The sequence below is a fragment of the Corvus moneduloides genome, chromosome 8, assembly GCF_009650955.1.
Source record: "Corvus moneduloides isolate bCorMon1 chromosome 8, bCorMon1.pri, whole genome shotgun sequence".
In the NCBI taxonomy this organism is placed as follows: domain Eukaryota; kingdom Metazoa; phylum Chordata; class Aves; order Passeriformes; family Corvidae; genus Corvus; species Corvus moneduloides.
In genome coordinates this window covers 36,183,525-36,199,703 of record NC_045483.1, presented here as the reverse complement: position 1 = coordinate 36,199,703, position 16,179 = coordinate 36,183,525, and the positions used below count along the sequence as shown (strand labels likewise).

Below are 16,179 nucleotides of genomic sequence, written 5' to 3'. Positions count from 1 at the left end.
CAGTAGCTGGGGTTGTGATCTAAATTGCAGGCTAAATGCTTGGCTGTTTGGCTGTCTTGGAGGTCCTTTGCCTCCAAAATGCTTGCTTGCTCTGCAGGTTGCCCTGAGAATCTACGTCAGAAATATTTCTAATATCTGTCACATATGTTTTAAAATATATATTATTAAAATATGAATTAATCAGTGTTGTCATGGCACATACTTGCCACACTAAATGAGCAGTGAGGCACACTCCTGGGTTTAGCTGTAGTTAGAACATTCCACCATGGATCTACTGCTATCAGTCTGTTGATGGATGCTCCTAAGTTTCCAAAATCCTTTGAAATGAAAATGAAGCAAGATCTGAGAGGAAATACAGATGGACAGACAGGACATAGATACACCTCTCAAGGTCTCCGTGAATGTGCTGCTTGACTAGATTGTTTAGATGGCCAATAGCTGTACTAAATCCAGCTGCTCTCGGGTTCTTGCTTCCTTAGTAGATGCCGCATTCAGAATAGGAATTATCTTTCTTCTCTTTCTCCCTTGTGTGTACTTTAAATGTCCTTTAGTGCCCTTCCACCAAAGCTCAAGGCCACTGCTCCCAGCAGCACTGTGTGGCTGCCGTTATGTGCCATCACAATTTAATGTTTTGTAACTACCCAGTTTTGTACATTTAAAAGAAGAATCTTTTCCCTATTGCCCCATCCAACCTGGCCTTGGACACTTCCAGGGATCATGGGGCAGCCACAGCCTCTCTGGGCAGCCTGTGTCAGGGCCTCCCCACCCTCCCAGGGAACAATTTCTTCCTAATGTCCAATCCAAACTTTCCCTCTTTCAGTTTAAAGCCAAAATATGCTGTAGCTGTGATCCAAAAAGGGAAATATATACAGGGCTAAAAAAATAATTTCACATTCCACATCACCTGCATTAAACACACAGCCTTAAATTAACCTCCATTCAGGAGAAGGAAGATTTTTCTAAAGGACTGTTCATCCCCCATTAAAATTATTCTCTCTGTGTCAGGTGAGTTGAGTTACCCTTCCCATTCAGCAGTGAGTAACTCTGAGTGGTTTTGGCTGAATGTTTAATCTGTGGATGGCTGAAGTAAGGCTCTGCTCATGGAAAGGAGGGAAATTCCTATGGATGTGAACCCTCAGGTGTCTGTTTCTGGGGAAGGTCTGACCCACAGCAGTGACTGGGGAGCTGTTAGAAACAGGAAAGTCCCACTGGCACCACTGGGGTGTGGAAGGAGATTGGGAACATGTTGTGCAGGGGAGTCGTGGGAGCTCCAGGCTGCCAGCAGCTCCTCTGGGGTGAGGAAAGCCAGTGCCAGACAGGGTGGGAATGCAGATGAGCAGGGAGGTGTGGGAGGTTTTCCACCCCTCACATGCCAGGCAGGGATGGCTGCGCCAATCGTGCTTTTCCCAGCCTCACCTGCTGGACTTGCTGCTGCCTTTTTCCCCCATACTCCACAGCCTCTGCTTTCTGTGCACGGAAAAAAGACAGTTATCTAAATATTCTTGTTTTTCCCTGAGCTTGCTTGTCTCACTAAAATGAGAACTGTTAGCAGAGGAAGATGACAATTTTCCATGGAAACCAGTGGAAAAGGAAGCAGGCTTCAAAATAGCCTCCCCACATACACTTGAGGCATCTCAGTGCCTGTTGTGTTCATTTTAGAGATGGAGACCCAGACACAGCATGACAAATGACACACTTAGTGTCATCCAGCATTGAGAGCAGGAAGCTGAGGGCTTGAATCTCTGCTTGTTGTCCTAGTCACAGCTCCTTCTTAGTGTTTTTTGTAGGTTTTGATTGAATTTTTGAAACATTTGGCTTTTTTCTTTGCAATATATGCTCCAGCCAGTTTTGTGGCTTTTCTGTATGAGTGATAAGCATTCACTCACATGAAAAATAAAGTTACTCATTGTTTTACAAATAACTAAATCATGTATTGAAATGGGGGGATGGAGCAGGATTTAGGGAAACCAGGAATTGTCCTGTCTTATCATAAAGCAGAAAATGAGCTTTGTTAAAACGGAGGCCCTGTCTAGACTGGAAAATATGTTTGTGGGTGTCCCCAAACTGGATGTTGTTGTCCATGATGGCAACACCTCCAGGCATGAAGGTCCCACCTGGTCAAAGAGAACAGGTTCCAGCTGGACAGGTTCCTTCATGTGAGTGCTACTGTGTTGGTGCCAAAAGGGTTGTGCTCGTGTTCAGGCAGTGAAGAAATCACCATGGAATCATGGAATGGTTTAGGCTGAAAAGGATTGCCTTGCCATGGGCAGGGACAACTTCCACTAGGCCAGGTTGATCAGAACCCCATCCAACCTGTCCTTGGATGCTTTTAGGGAAGCCATCTCTCTTAACTCTTGTACTGTGTTGGAAAATGAACCCACCCCATGCAGACCAGTCCTTACTTTTACTCAGAGATTGTTTTGGAACAGCTGTCTCCAAATCCTACTCACTGTAGTGCTGCAATCACTCATCTGGATGTTTTCAGCTTTTCTGCTAATGATAACCAGGAAAGAAATAGCCATTTCTTCCTACAAACTGATGCTGAACTTTACGTTGTCATAGGTAATTATTACCAGGATGGATTTTTTTCATACTTTAACAGTGATACAGAGGGAAAAAAAAAAAGAATTTAATTCATGTTGAATCTTTGTTGCTACACTGGAGGATAAAAGCAAGGTTGCTGTACAACCAGCACTGTAAACAATGTTCAAAGCTTCTTAAATGCTGAAAAGAAGCTTGAGAGTTTAATCATTTACAGAAACGGTTGTCTTTACAGCAGATAAAATATTTCCTGCTACAGAGCACACTGAAAATGCTCATTCTCACAATAGGATCGTTCAGATGCAGCTCTGTCTTTTAATGTTGTTACAACAGTGCTGAAGTGTCACTGCTGACACAACCCTGTGTCCATGACCCAGGTCCTGGACATTGTCCCTGCATTGCCTACCCCTGTCATGGGGATAAGGTCTGAGTGTGCACAAGAACTGCTGGGGGAAGAAGCAGGCTTTGACCAATTTTTTTTTCCCCCAAACAGGAAAAGAAATAGGAATTAAATAAATAAATTATTGGCTTCAGCAAGTGCAGATTACATAAACCCGAAGTGAGTTGTATTTAAACACTTTAAAATAAGTTCCATGATGCTTTTGCTGGGGCCTTTTAACTCTGAGGTCTGAGGTAACAGGTGCAGTCACCGGAGAAGAACTTCATGATAATGTGTGTTGTAAAATCTCAACTGACCAGACCCTGAGGTGGCAGGTGCTTTCATTCCTATTGATAAAAATCCCACTAACAGTCTGCTAAAAAGGGCTGGTTTTTATCTGGTAATCAGGAGGGGACAAGCTCATCTCACTGAAGCCTTTTGACACTTCTGGGTTTCTAAGTGCTGCTGAGCCTGGAAGAGTCTCTGTGTTTGAGCTATTCCCTCTGATTTTGGCTGCTCAGATTTTGATGGTATTGGGGCCTGGTTACTCTTTTTCCTCCAATTACACTGATTCCTTTCTTATCTTACTGACTTAGGACTGATTACTTTGTCTCCTGCCATCATCACAGAACAGCTTTTCCAGTGTCTTGTTGAATCTTGAATCTTATTATTGATCCAACTCAAAAGAATATTTTTGATAGTTTCATCTAAATTTTTTGTTTAATCTTGTCTTTACTGAAGTCACTGAGTAACAGTTCTGGGAGCAACACAGAGAGGTTTCCTGTGGATTCCTATTTCCAGGCCAAGCTCCTCTATCAGTGATGAGCACTGATGACAGCTTCTTCTTCTACTGGACTCCCTCGTTGCAAAAAAATTGTGCAAACCTGAATGCTCTTGAATCTCAACTTCTCTTTCAGTTTGCTTGCAATCAGATGATAGATTGCAAGATAACCAGGTAGGAAATGCCATACGCCGTGATAACACCAGCCTTTTTAGCTGAGCTAAAAATGACTGCTGAGGGGTAATGAGGCGTAATTACAAACGTGAGGGAGATCCATGTTGTTTCACTGGGAATGTGGTTCCTGCTGATGCATGGCTGTCCGCAATGTGGATACTATTCCCAGGAAGCTTCCTGGAGCTAACTACAGCTCAACTATGCACTCACTGAGAATTGTGACGAGGGGGGCTTTTTATTGTTCAATATAATCCACCATCAATGTAATTTGGCTTTTTTCTGCAAGTCATTAGCATAATAAATTGCCTAATATGCATCTTTTATTGTGGACTAATTCATCCTTTGAGGGGGAAAAAAAAAGGCAATCACTGGTGTCAAATCCTAAATTAAAGTAAGCTTGGGAATGTGTTTGGCAAGATAATGCTGATGAAAGAGAGAATCTGAACCCCAACTAAACCAAAAATCATTCGCTGAGCTGCAGCATTTACAGTAAATAAGCACAGTGCTTACAAACGGCCTGGTTTCGCTACCCAAGCAATGAACAGGTTTGGTTTTCAGGTTCAATACCACGGCCCCTGTGTTGGGCTGTCTTTTTCATGAGCCTTTGTCGTGTCAGTCTGCGTGGATCTGATTTGAAAGGAGGTGAGGCTTTGGACACAGCCTCTGCTTTGCTGGGCACTCCTGTCATCTTTAGCAAATATCCTCACATCTGTTAGAAGTGAGCAGCAGCGGTGAGGCTGAACCAATATTTGATCACCCTTACAACTGGCAGTGCATGTCTTTAATTAATAAGAAGCCCTTCCTCATCTGTTTATCTTCCACCTCCAAAAGCTCAGCTGAGCAGCACAATCTAGTGGAATACAAAATGACTCCATCACAGGGAGAGTCATCTCCTCAGCTGCTTTGCAGCATCTTCTCCTACATTTGCTTCCTATTTGAAAATGTAAGAACACATTAGAAGTGGTTGTCTCATGAAGGAAATCGTTGTGTGTAGAGCTATTAGAACTCGTAAACAGAAGTTTCTTCTAAAGTGCTCTGTGTCCTGCAGACCGTCTCAAAAAAGGGAATGAATGTGTATGGAAAGGCTGTTTTAGCTCTTCAGATGAATTCTTCTTCCAGGGAGATTGTTCAGGAATCCACGTCTACAAACATTCTCTTCCAGAAGAGGGAAAAAAAAAATTGATCATTGGGTTGGAAGGGATCCAGAAGCTCATCCCATTCCACCCCTGCCATGGGCAGGGACACCTTCCACTGTCCCAGGTTGCTCCAAGCCCTGTCCAGCCTGGCCTTGGGCACTTCCAGGGATGTGGAGTCCACAAGAGTAAAATGGGAATTGCTCTCCATCTTTTTTTATTTTGAAAATATTCTGCTTCAAATTGTGCTTTTTTCCTGAACTCCCAAGCAATAACTCTGGTCAGAACCATGTCATTACTGCACCACCCACCCCAAACTCCCAGGAACCCCATGTGCTTCAGGTTCAATTCATGCCACCATTTCAGGTGGAAAAAGGCACATCATTCCTGCTGTGGCTCCTTTTGGAAAGATATCCAAAGTCCAGTCCTATGCCCAGGAAAATCATTGGTGTCTCACCTGCTGGGCCTTGTACTGGAGAAGGAATCCCTGCACACAGCACCTGCCTCAGGTACTTTTAACATTGTGTACACCCCGTATCCATCCCTGTCCAGATGTCCACGAGCTCTAAAATAATCAACCTTTAATTTCTCTTGTCTTCCTAGAGGAAGAAAAAGGTTTTTGGTTAATAACTTGCTTTTGAGTGAAACATTCTGGAAATATGTTCCCTGCATAGACAACAATCTGTTGTTTGAAATACAAAACAAAAGGCCTACTTTCATTGTAATACTCCCTTCCAATTTCCCCCCAAAAGCAGCAGAAAGGGTTTCCATGAGAATAGAAACTTTTTTTCAGTGATACATCCAACCTTTGGGGATTTGGGCGTGTAGAGAGTGTTGTTAGCTTCTATTCCAACCTGATAGTTGGTAAAAGGTAAGCACTTCTTAGGAACTCCCAGCTGAGGGTTAGTCTGCAACATCACTCCTCACTTCAGTGCCCTTAATGGCTCCTCCAGCTTCGCATTTTGGAGGAGAAAAGATCACTCTTCTCATCCATTTCCACTTAGTGAGTCACCCAACTGTTACACTGCTCTACACAGGATGAGGAGATGGGAAAGAAAAACAAAATCAAAATGCACCTGCAAGAGCTGTTTGCAAATGACGCTGCTCAGTAAAATGACCTTCACACAGAGAGAAGAAAAACAATGTACAAATGGTCATTAAAAAGCTTCATTAACAGAACCCTCCTTGCCTGCAGTGCTTTTAGGGAGGTGTTCAGGTGAGTTCCTCTGAATCCCACTGCCCCACTGCTTTTTACCCTCACTTGCCTATTTCCTGAGGGTAATTTTTCTGCTCATCTGCTCATCCAGCATGTCTGGCTCTGGCTCCTCCAGGTCCTCTCACATTCCAGCTGGGTGGGCTTTGATTTTTCTGTGTTTTTGTCAAGGAAGCTGAAGGTTTTCAGGACAGGATTTTGTTTAATGAGACAGTTTAACGCTGATGTCTTGTCATACCTACTTTGGTGGCTTTTTTTTTGTACTTATATATCTTACAGTCACTTGAGGAATGTTATGCAAATAATTTCTTCAGCTGCTTTTCCAAACTCTTTACAATTACGAAATATAATTTTTGTTGTATTTTGTTTTCTTCCCAGACTTCCAGATTTTTCCCTGGGAGATTATTCATCTCTTGTCCCATGCAAGATTTGTCACTAAACATACATATAAATATATAAATATGTGTACACACTGTACTATACCTACACATCTCTTAGTCAGCAACCTGCCAGACTATGGGGACTAGAGATAATGTAAGTACTTACTATAAACCATAGAGATAATATAAGTGCTCTGGTCCCTGAATTTAGAAGAAATACAAGCAAATTCAACTGACCCCAAAATGAAAATACGATTAAAAAAAGGAAAAAAATCCCGTAATACTCTAAATTATTTCCTTTATCCCCTTTCCATTCCCTGCAATGAAATTCATATTGAGAGATTACCCTGTACATAAAAAAATAATGTCAATTAAGCAGTGGTCACTCACCCATGAATTGTATTTGGTTTTCTCTGTGTGAGAATAATTGGTTATATCAGCTTTTGTCCACCTAGAGAAAGGCAGGTATTGCAGCATTGACAAAAGTGCACTCTTATCAAAAAATCTACTCCTTTCTATACAATGTATGAAACCTTTTAGTTAGTTACGCTCTCCTTAGACTGAATAACTGTTCCTCAAATTTCAGTGGAGAGCAGTGTCAGTGTGTGCTGGGACTAGCTGTATTACCCAGTTATTCTCTCTCTCTGCTGTGCTAGAACCTGTCAGATCCCCAAAGCAGTGGATTATTGACTACCAAAATGCTCTGTCCCATGATGGGAAGCCTTGGTTCTTCAGCAGTGTCTTGGTTTTGCACGGCCTGGTTTTTGGTACTGGGGTGGCCACAGAGGTGGCTTCTGTGAGAAGCTGGTGGGAGCTTCCACCCTGTCTGGCAGAGCCAATCCCTGATGGCTCTGAAGATGGACACGCTGCTGGCCAAAGCTGGGCCAATTACAGAGGTTGATAACACCTCTGTGAAAACATATTTAAGAAGAAAATCAAAACAAAGTGGGGCCACAGTTTTTTTCTAGTCAGAGAAGAGGAGGAGGTGAGAACATGTGAGGGAAACAACGTGGAGACACCAAGGTCAGTGAAGAAGGCAGGGGAGGAGGTGCTCCAGGAGCCAGAGCCGAGATTCCTCTGCAGGCCGTGGTGGTGACCATGGTGAAGCAGCCGTGCCCCTGCAGCCCCTGGGGATCCCCGGGGGATGCAGAGATCCACCCGCAGCCCCTGGGGATCCCCGGGGGCTGCAGAGATCCAGAGTCCTTGGAGGACTGTACCCCATGGAAGAGTGACCCACACCACAGCAGTTTTGGGAGGACTGCTGCTCGTGAGAGTGGACCCACGCTGGAGAAGTTTGTGGAGAACTGTCTCCCATGGGAGGGACCCCACGGTGCAGCAGGGGAAGGACTCCTCTCCCTGAGCAGCGCAAGAAAACCTCAGGTGATGGACTGACCAAACCCCCATGCCCTGTTGGTGGGAAGGAGTGAGGGGCTGGAGGGAAAAAGGTGTTTGAAGGGCTTCTTTTACTTCTCATTATCCTCCTCTGATTGTTAGCAATAAATTAACTTTGTCCCTCTAAGCTGAGCCTGTTTAGCCCTTGGAGTGTTTTCTCCTGGTCCTTATCTCAACTCATGAACCCTTAGTTAAGTTTTCTTTCCTCTGCCCGGCAGTGGCAGGGGAGGGTGAGCGAGAGGCTTTTGTGGGTGCCTGGCATTTGGCCAGTGTCAAACCCTGACAAGCAGTGTCTGAAATCTTCATGGAATCCCAGAAGGCTTTGAGTCAGAAGGGATTTAAAGCTCAGCTCACCCCACCCCCTGCCATGGGTAGGGACACCTTCCACTGTCCTAGGCTTCTCGAATCCCCCCATCCAGCCTGGCCTTGGACACTGCCAGGGGTGAGACAGCCACAGCTGCTCTGGGCACCCTGTGCCAGGACCTCGCCACCCTCCCAGAGAACAATTCCTTCCCAGTATCCCATCTATCCCTGCCCTCTGGCAGTGGGAAGCCATTCCCTGTGTCCTGGCCCTCCATCCCTTGTAAAGAGTTTCTCTCCGTCTTTGTTGTCAGCTCCTTCAGCTATTGGAAAGCCACCATTAGGTCACCCTGAAACTTCTTTTCTTCAGTCTGAACAATCCCTTTATTTGTTTGAAACAGAGGCCTTTGTAACAAGTCTGTGATTTCAGAGAACAGTGAGGGGATTTTGTAGTTTGTGTCTCAACAAGGGAATGGGATCTTCCACCCGTGGGGGATGCTGAAGGTGGCTGTGGTACTACTGGCCTTACAACATAGTTGATATCATTATGTCTGCATAATTGCTGAAACAATGTTAAAAATACATTTTAAATAAGAGCTGAAGCAAACTAAGGTATTTATCCCTGTGCTGTGGAAAATTATGGCAGTGAGATCAGATTAAAAAAAAAAAAATAATTAATTGTTAGGTTTTCACTGACAGGACATGGGAAGGAAAAGTCTCCATCCAGTATTTTGATTTAATTGAAAGGAAAGGTAATTCAGGGTTAGTTTTGCTAACAGCTGTCTAAGGCAGCAGTTAATCTGTTGTAGCACACAATGTAGGCCAAACTGTCTGGGTGATAATGGACAGTGTCACATTCCAGATTCTGGTACCTGCAGAACCTTGCCTCCTTTGTGGCTGATTTCCAGCACTGATTTCCTGGTGTGGGACCTGCTGAGGGACTGTCTCATTTTCAGGACCACTGGATGCTTCCCTTGGAGTGGGTTTCCAGCCTTTACCAGAGACCTATGAGAAATCAGAGAGAAGGGCACTTGTCATTGTCCCTGATCACCTGATGCCTGCCTTGAACCCCTGAGGCCTGATTGACAATGTCACCAAACCCTCACAGTTGAAAACGTGCTATTTAGACATCACAATTTGAATATTGTAATGTTTATGGAGCAGCAGGTGTTCCTCAAAATCGAGGCCCAGGCTCCCAGTCAGGCACACTACACCAGTGGCTGCTTTCTGACCTTATTTCAGTGTGTGTTCAGTTTCTACATGCTAAAAATGTAGTGACAACGCTCTGTCACAACTTGTCTACCTGCTTGCAAAGCAAGCTGGATGCTTCTCAGCTCACGGCAGGGTTCACGCTGCGCTTTCTTTTGGCCGAGCGTTAACATTTCACAAAACTTGAGCAAGTCTCAAGCAAGACAGCTGTTTTATCACAGCCCCATGGCCTAACCACAGACACTTGTTCCTTCGTTCTCCCAGCTGAGGGCTCTGGTCTTGTTAACCTGTCACACTCTCAGCCCTTTGCAGGCACCTGATGGTATCCTGGCTGGAGCTGGTGAGGCTGTTAAAGGGCTGAGTGCTGCACAGCCAAAACAGGCGTCCTCCTGACACATCCTGTCACTTCGCAGGTGTGTTGTGCTAACAGATGTCATTAATCTTTGAGAAGCCCTTGGATGGTGAGTGCTGGAGAAAATCCTTTGAAAAAATGAGTAATTCTGTCCTCAAAGCAGCATGCAGTAAATAAGGCATAGAGCTGTACACTGGGGCTCTAGGAGAAGGAGAAAATATGGAATGCCTGCTTATTCAGGGAGCATTGACTGTTTGGAGAGAGAAAAGAATCATATAGTCATTGGTTTGGGTTGGAAGGGACCTTAAACTCATCCAGTGCCACCCCCTGCCATGAGCAGGGACACCTTCCACTATCCCAGGCTGCTCCAAGCCCTGTCCAACCTGGCCTTGGACACTTCCAGGGGTGAGGCAGCCACAGCTTCTCTGGGCACCCTGTGCCATGTCCTGCCCACCCTCTGGGTAAAGAATTTCTTCTTAACATGTAATATAAACCAGCCCTCTCTCAGTTTAAAACCATTCCCCTCGTTCAGTAGTCACTATCTGTCCATGTAAATGGTCCCTCTCTCTCCTTTTCATAAGCCCCTCTAGGTATGGGAAGGATCCTGTAGGACAAAGTAAATATTCCTGTCATGAAGGCTCTTCTGGACTGTGGACTTGCAGATGGTAGTGGCAAATTCTCATCACACAAACAAGCTGAATCCTGGGATTTCCTAACTTTTTCAGGGTCTTAATAAAAGAGCCTTAATAATGCTCTTTTATTACGCTTTGCTTGTGAGCTGTGTGCATTTGCTTCCCTTTCGTGCTCTTCTGTTTCCACAGTCGTTTTGGTGGGACTACACGAGAGAGCCTTCCTCTCTCCTGTGAGCCCCGGCGGAGCCATGCTATTATAAATGGATTTACGTAATGTATGAAGTTACTTTGCTTTGGATTTTAAATGTTCTGTTTATTCTCAGCTCATCCCAGGCCGATGCCGTGGCACAGCCAAGGAGCAGTTTCATGGCACAAAGCACTGGTCCTATGCAAAGCTGTAGCTGGGGCTGTCCTGTTAGTCACACACACACACACACACACCGTGGGATGGTATTTCAAGCCTTTTTAACTGTGGTAGTTTTATACCTAATGGCTCAGATCCCCGTGGTTCAGGGACAAATGCAGCCCTCGGAGCAATCCAGCTGTGGGAAGAGCCGGAGCAACTGCAGAGCTCTGCTGCCGGCTGCCTCCTCTGGGAATCCTGCTCCTGCTGGAAGCAGCCTAACAGGCTGGTGAGCAAAACGCTGCACTTGCAGTGCCCCTAAAGTCCGGGAGAAGGCTGATATGTATCTTGCAGCTGTAGCTCTGCTCTGTGCCAGGAGCGCTCCGGAGAGGGAGCTGCTCAGCGAAGGTGCTGAGTGGAAAGCGAATGCACTCTGTGCTCCCTCCGCGCATTGCCGACGTGCTGCCAGTGCTTCACCCCAAGTTCAGGGAGAGCCTCTCTATATCCTTGCCCTGGCTATGTGTCTTACATTTTGAATCCCATCATTAATTGTGCTTTACTTCCCACTGTGACAAATTCATCCTGATCTTCCCTGTCAAAAGCCATTTGTACCTGCTTTGGAACATTTCAGGCTGAAGAGTTTTTGCCCACTGAGACTGGCCCCGGCTAATCACATTCCACGCAGAGGAATTTGGATTTGCATTAGAAAGCAGCACTGGTCTATCTGTTTCAAACACAAAGCCCCAAAGAAGAGGTTGGGATGTCTCTTCCAAAGAAGCAGATTCTGAAATATCCCCCTTGTAAAGTTTGACTTCACCGAGCAAGTGCACAGGTGAGTGAAATGTCAGGTGCACAGGTTTGTAAGTACTTACTCTTACACTGAGTGTACTCAGTGCTGTTACAGACCTGTGCTGCACCTGATGGTTCACTGACATCACTCACTTGGAGCTACAGAACCATCCAGTGCTTCAGGCATGTTTTAATAATTTAGAAACCATGTGGGTTTACTACATTAAGGTAAATTTTAAGATTGATTGTCCTTCATAGTAAGCAGCAGCCTAAAGTTTACCTCAGTAACTCTTTGGTTTCCACATATATTGATGTCCACCAGACTGAGAAATGGGTACATACATTTTAAAAATGCTCTCACTGTGTGAAGTCACAAGCCAGGAGCTGTTCTGCTACAGGATTTTAGTAGTAAAATGGACTTTACCTAGTCTGAGATCCAGAAGAAAGTTACTCTTTGCCTTCTGAGATGCAATCAATATGTTTCCCTTGCTTTATCTGCAGGAGCCATCATGGATTTTTCCTTTTGAGTGACCAGACTAATTACAGCTGTTTCCCTCCCTCATATTGCTAATCTCTTTGGAATTGAAAAGAAGGCTGAATAATACTACTTGATTACTTTTGGCCAGTGGTGTGGCAGGACTTTGCTGCAGAAAGAAACTCCTCTCATTTGCTCACAGTTATATTTATTAACTTGAGAAGGAAAGCCAGAGCAGTAGGGTCAAATCTCCTTTAAGCCTGGCACACTCTTCAGCTAAAGAGAGAAGAAGTGTCATTGTCAATGGGTTTGTCTCTGAAATGAACAATATTCCCTGCTGTCTGCAGTCATTTACACTGGCAGTACTACAAGGGTGATGTAATTTTGGGTATCTGTGAGACACCTCTCTGGTGCCTGAGAATGCTGCATAAAAGCTGGGCTTTAACACTGTCTCTCCTATTAACTACTCCTTAAAATTTTAGTATCCCGTAAGCAAAACTTGAAAAGGGAGATCAGGAGGAAGCCCTTTGGGAAGGCTCCTCAGAAGGTGAGCGCAGAATGTGGGAGCACTTGTTGCTGCTCTTATGATTAAAGAACTAATTTAAAGCTGGCAGGGAAAAGGCAAATAGCTTTCCCAGTTTAAACCCATCGAAAATAAAAAGAATAGAAGAGGATTAGGAAATAAAGCTGGAATGGTGTAATAAACAGATTTTAAAAGCATAAACTTTAATAAGATTATTTTAAGTGCTCTGTGCGAAAACACAGGGGTGGCCAGCAGAGGAGCGTGTGTGTTGGGGAGTGAGTGGAGAGAGAGAGAAATGAGAAATCAGAATCAGCTTCTCTGTGTAACTCCCATTGCCTTTCATCTTTAACATCCAGCTTTTCCATAATGTATGAGTAGCCACTGGATACTTTTAAAATATATAATATGTGTTATGTCCCTATTAGAAAAAGGATAAACTTGAAATATAAATCCACTGAAATAAATGTAAAACCCCAACAACAACAAAAACCATAGAAAAAGAGGCAGCTGCAACTTTCTGTCTCATTGCAGTGACCACCACTGGGCAGCACAAATGCAGCGATTCTGAATTCTCCTGGTTGCGTTGTCCTAACTTGAAAATAAGACAGATAAATGTTAATGTAGGGCATGTTCTGTGCTAGAAAGTTATTATTTGCCTAAATTATAACAAGAGAGAACTAGTAGAAACGTATCTTTGTCTATCTCAGTAAGATTGGGATGGGGCTTCTGCCTGTGGCAGAGCACTCATAGCTGATAGCTCTAAATGGGTAGCATTTAATGATCCCTTTCTCCTCAGAGTAGGCCCAGAGGAAGGGGAGAGCATCTCAAAACCCTGGCAATTGCTTATCTCTTAAGGAAGGTCACTAAGCCCTGTGCTCACTTTAATTGAGCTTTAATGTTGTGGTGGCTGAGAAAAGCTCAGCTCATGTGCCAGGGCATGGGGACAAAAATAACAAGGTGCACACTTTGCTCCACAGCTCAAGCTTTGGGGTTTCTACTTGGAGCACTTTGTCCTTGCAGTGAGTTGGGATAGCACAGGCGCAGGCTTCATTTCTGCCACAAGTGCCATCTAACAGATTGCTGTGCATCTACAGATTCCTTCTGACTCTTTGTATCTTCTTCGACAGAGTGGGGAAAAATTGGGGAGTAACTAGAGAAAAGGTGCTAGTAGGTTCCTGTGTAGAAAATTAGTGGTTTGTGTGCTCTTTCATCCGTTCTTTAAACATTAATGACTCCAGTGAGTTAAAGCAGGGGAAGTGTGAAAATGTGCAGGTTTTCACAGGCTGCTGTGTGTACCTCTCTTGCCATGAGGTCAGAGTTTGGTGAAATAGGCCTCCTCAGTTTTTTTAGAGCTGGATGGCAGAAAGGAAAATGGTGCAAAACCCAGTTTTTCACCAAAGCCATGTTGCCTGTAAGAGGGCAGGTATCACCAAGATACCACTTGTTCTTTTTCCTGTCTTTGCCTTGTTGGTGATGGGCTGCTTCAGAGCAGCGAATTCCTGAACCTTTACTGTCAATGGAATTACTTCTCCTTGTAGGAATTTAACAAGAGACTGTGGCTGCCCCATCCCTGCAAGTGTCCAAGGCCAGACTGGATGGGGTTTGGAGCAACCTGGGCTAGTGGAAAGTGTCCCTGCCCATGGCAGAGGGTGGAATGGGATGATCCTTAATGTCCCTACCCAAACCTGTCTGTGATTCCATGATTCTATGAACTACAGTGCTAACAATAATATCCCAGTTTTCTTCTCCTCATTTTCCTTTCCACCGTTTTTTGCCAAGATATTTCACATTAAAAACCATTTAGCCATGCAAGAGGCTCTTCTGCATTTCTAGCTTGACACCAGCAATGCTTGGGCATCATTTAGCCTGTGTTCAGTGCTGCTGAAGCTACAGATGGAATTAAGTCTTTCACAGGTTTCTTTAGTAACTCTTACTGAATGTTGGGGAAAGTGGCAGAGTGGCAAGTTTAGGAGAGCTCCTTCAGCCCATATTATGTCTTTGTCCTTATGAAATAGCTATTAGAGCTGATGTGTTGACAGCTGTTGAGCTGAACTTGCTGGTAATTAGACATCTCTGCTCTAGTGGGGCCTCAAAACACAGAAGGAGCTTCATTCCTTTTAGCAAATTATAGGAAAGGCAGCTTTCGGTGATTGCCAATTACCCCGACCTCTTCGAGATGTAATTGTGTGACATTTCTGACCCATTGTCACATCTTGTAGTACAGATCACGGATAAAGAAGTGGAAGGAGAAAAAGTGCTTACTACAGAGCGGTGGTAGCACAAGATCACCTGCAATTTTCACCTCTCAGGCTGCTGTCTGAGGCTGTAACACAGCTCTTTTCCCCCTTGAAGTCTGGGGCTGCTTTTCTTGCCTGCAGTGCCTCGCTCATTGATTTGAATGGTGTCCTGATTAACACCTGTGTGACCCTACTGACTTCAGTCCTCCCCCACCAGACCCATCTGCATCCACTTTCTAGAAGGATCAAAATGTGGCTTTTATTGCTTTAAGCACCAGGTAAAGGGGTTTTGTTAGGTGTTACAGCATAGGCAGCCAGCTAGTCCCACTCCTAACTAACCTCCAGCCATTCTCATGCTCGGGGCTGCTCAGGAAAAAGCCAGCAGGATTTTCTGTCTCACCCATCCACCTTTCCAATGTGAGGGGTGTCCTTTCTTGCGGCTCTCCTTGCATGTTTTATACCTGTGAGGTATGTTGTTTTATTTCTACTCAAATTCATGTCTCAGAATTTGGTGACTGGCAATTAAGTGCAGAGATTTTTACCAGATTAAACACCCAGATTACAGCCAAAATCACTCAGCTAAATAGTGCCCAGACCAGTGTCAAGAAAGTGGCAAACCTGCTTCAGCTCTCTCTGAGTGAACTCTTTGGAATCAGATGTTGATCCAGGACCTGGCAGACTGGTACCCAAATAATAAAGCAGAGCAAAAGATGTTATAGTCTGAGAGAAATAAAACTCAGGCTCCTGGACAGCAGTGGATTACCAGGACAGCTGAGCAGAGTTTCTCTAATGCAGCCCCTTGCAGCCTTAGCCACTAACAGGGATGGTGAAGGCATGAGGGATTTTAGGACCATGGCAGGAAATCTCCTTTTTTCTTTTTCACTGAGATCATGTTGGTAGCAAATTATTTTCTTTCATTTTGACACGACACAGTCTAAAGGAAAATTTTTGGAATTCTCTTACATGGGCAAACAGGCAGAAAATTTCCGAGGAAACAACCCATAGAGAAAGTAATTTCTGTTCAGGCATTGTCTATGAAGTCTTTGCATAATTAGCTGGACTACTCTCCAAGGTTTATTTCCTCGCAGGAAGATAAATTGTCTAGTTATGCCAACGAGGAGCCCCCTCATAACTCACATTAGCTGGGAAAGGCTTCCATTTCCCTCCTGGCTCCCTTAATGTTCTCTGTCCTGCTCCTTTCCCACGTTACATCCCAGTCATCAGTTCCCATAACTCTGCTCAGATTGGTGTCCTCACTCATTTGCTTTGCTCTTGGCTTGTTTTCTGTGGCAGCACCCTCTGCAAAGGCTCAGCAGTCCTCCCCCA

At 44.6% G+C, this 16,179-nt stretch overlaps 1 long non-coding RNA gene across 1 annotated transcript; it reads right to left on the bottom strand.

Annotated features, from left to right (window-relative positions):
- Window positions 1-2,312: 2,312 nt before the first annotated feature.
- Window positions 2,313-7,882, bottom strand: LOC116447636. Its single transcript, XR_004241620.1, has 3 exons — window positions 7,814-7,882; window positions 6,693-6,698; window positions 2,313-2,326 (listed from the first exon to the last, which is right to left on the bottom strand). It is a non-coding gene; the product is annotated as an uncharacterized LOC116447636 (long non-coding RNA).
- Window positions 7,883-16,179: the final 8,297 nt, after the last annotated feature.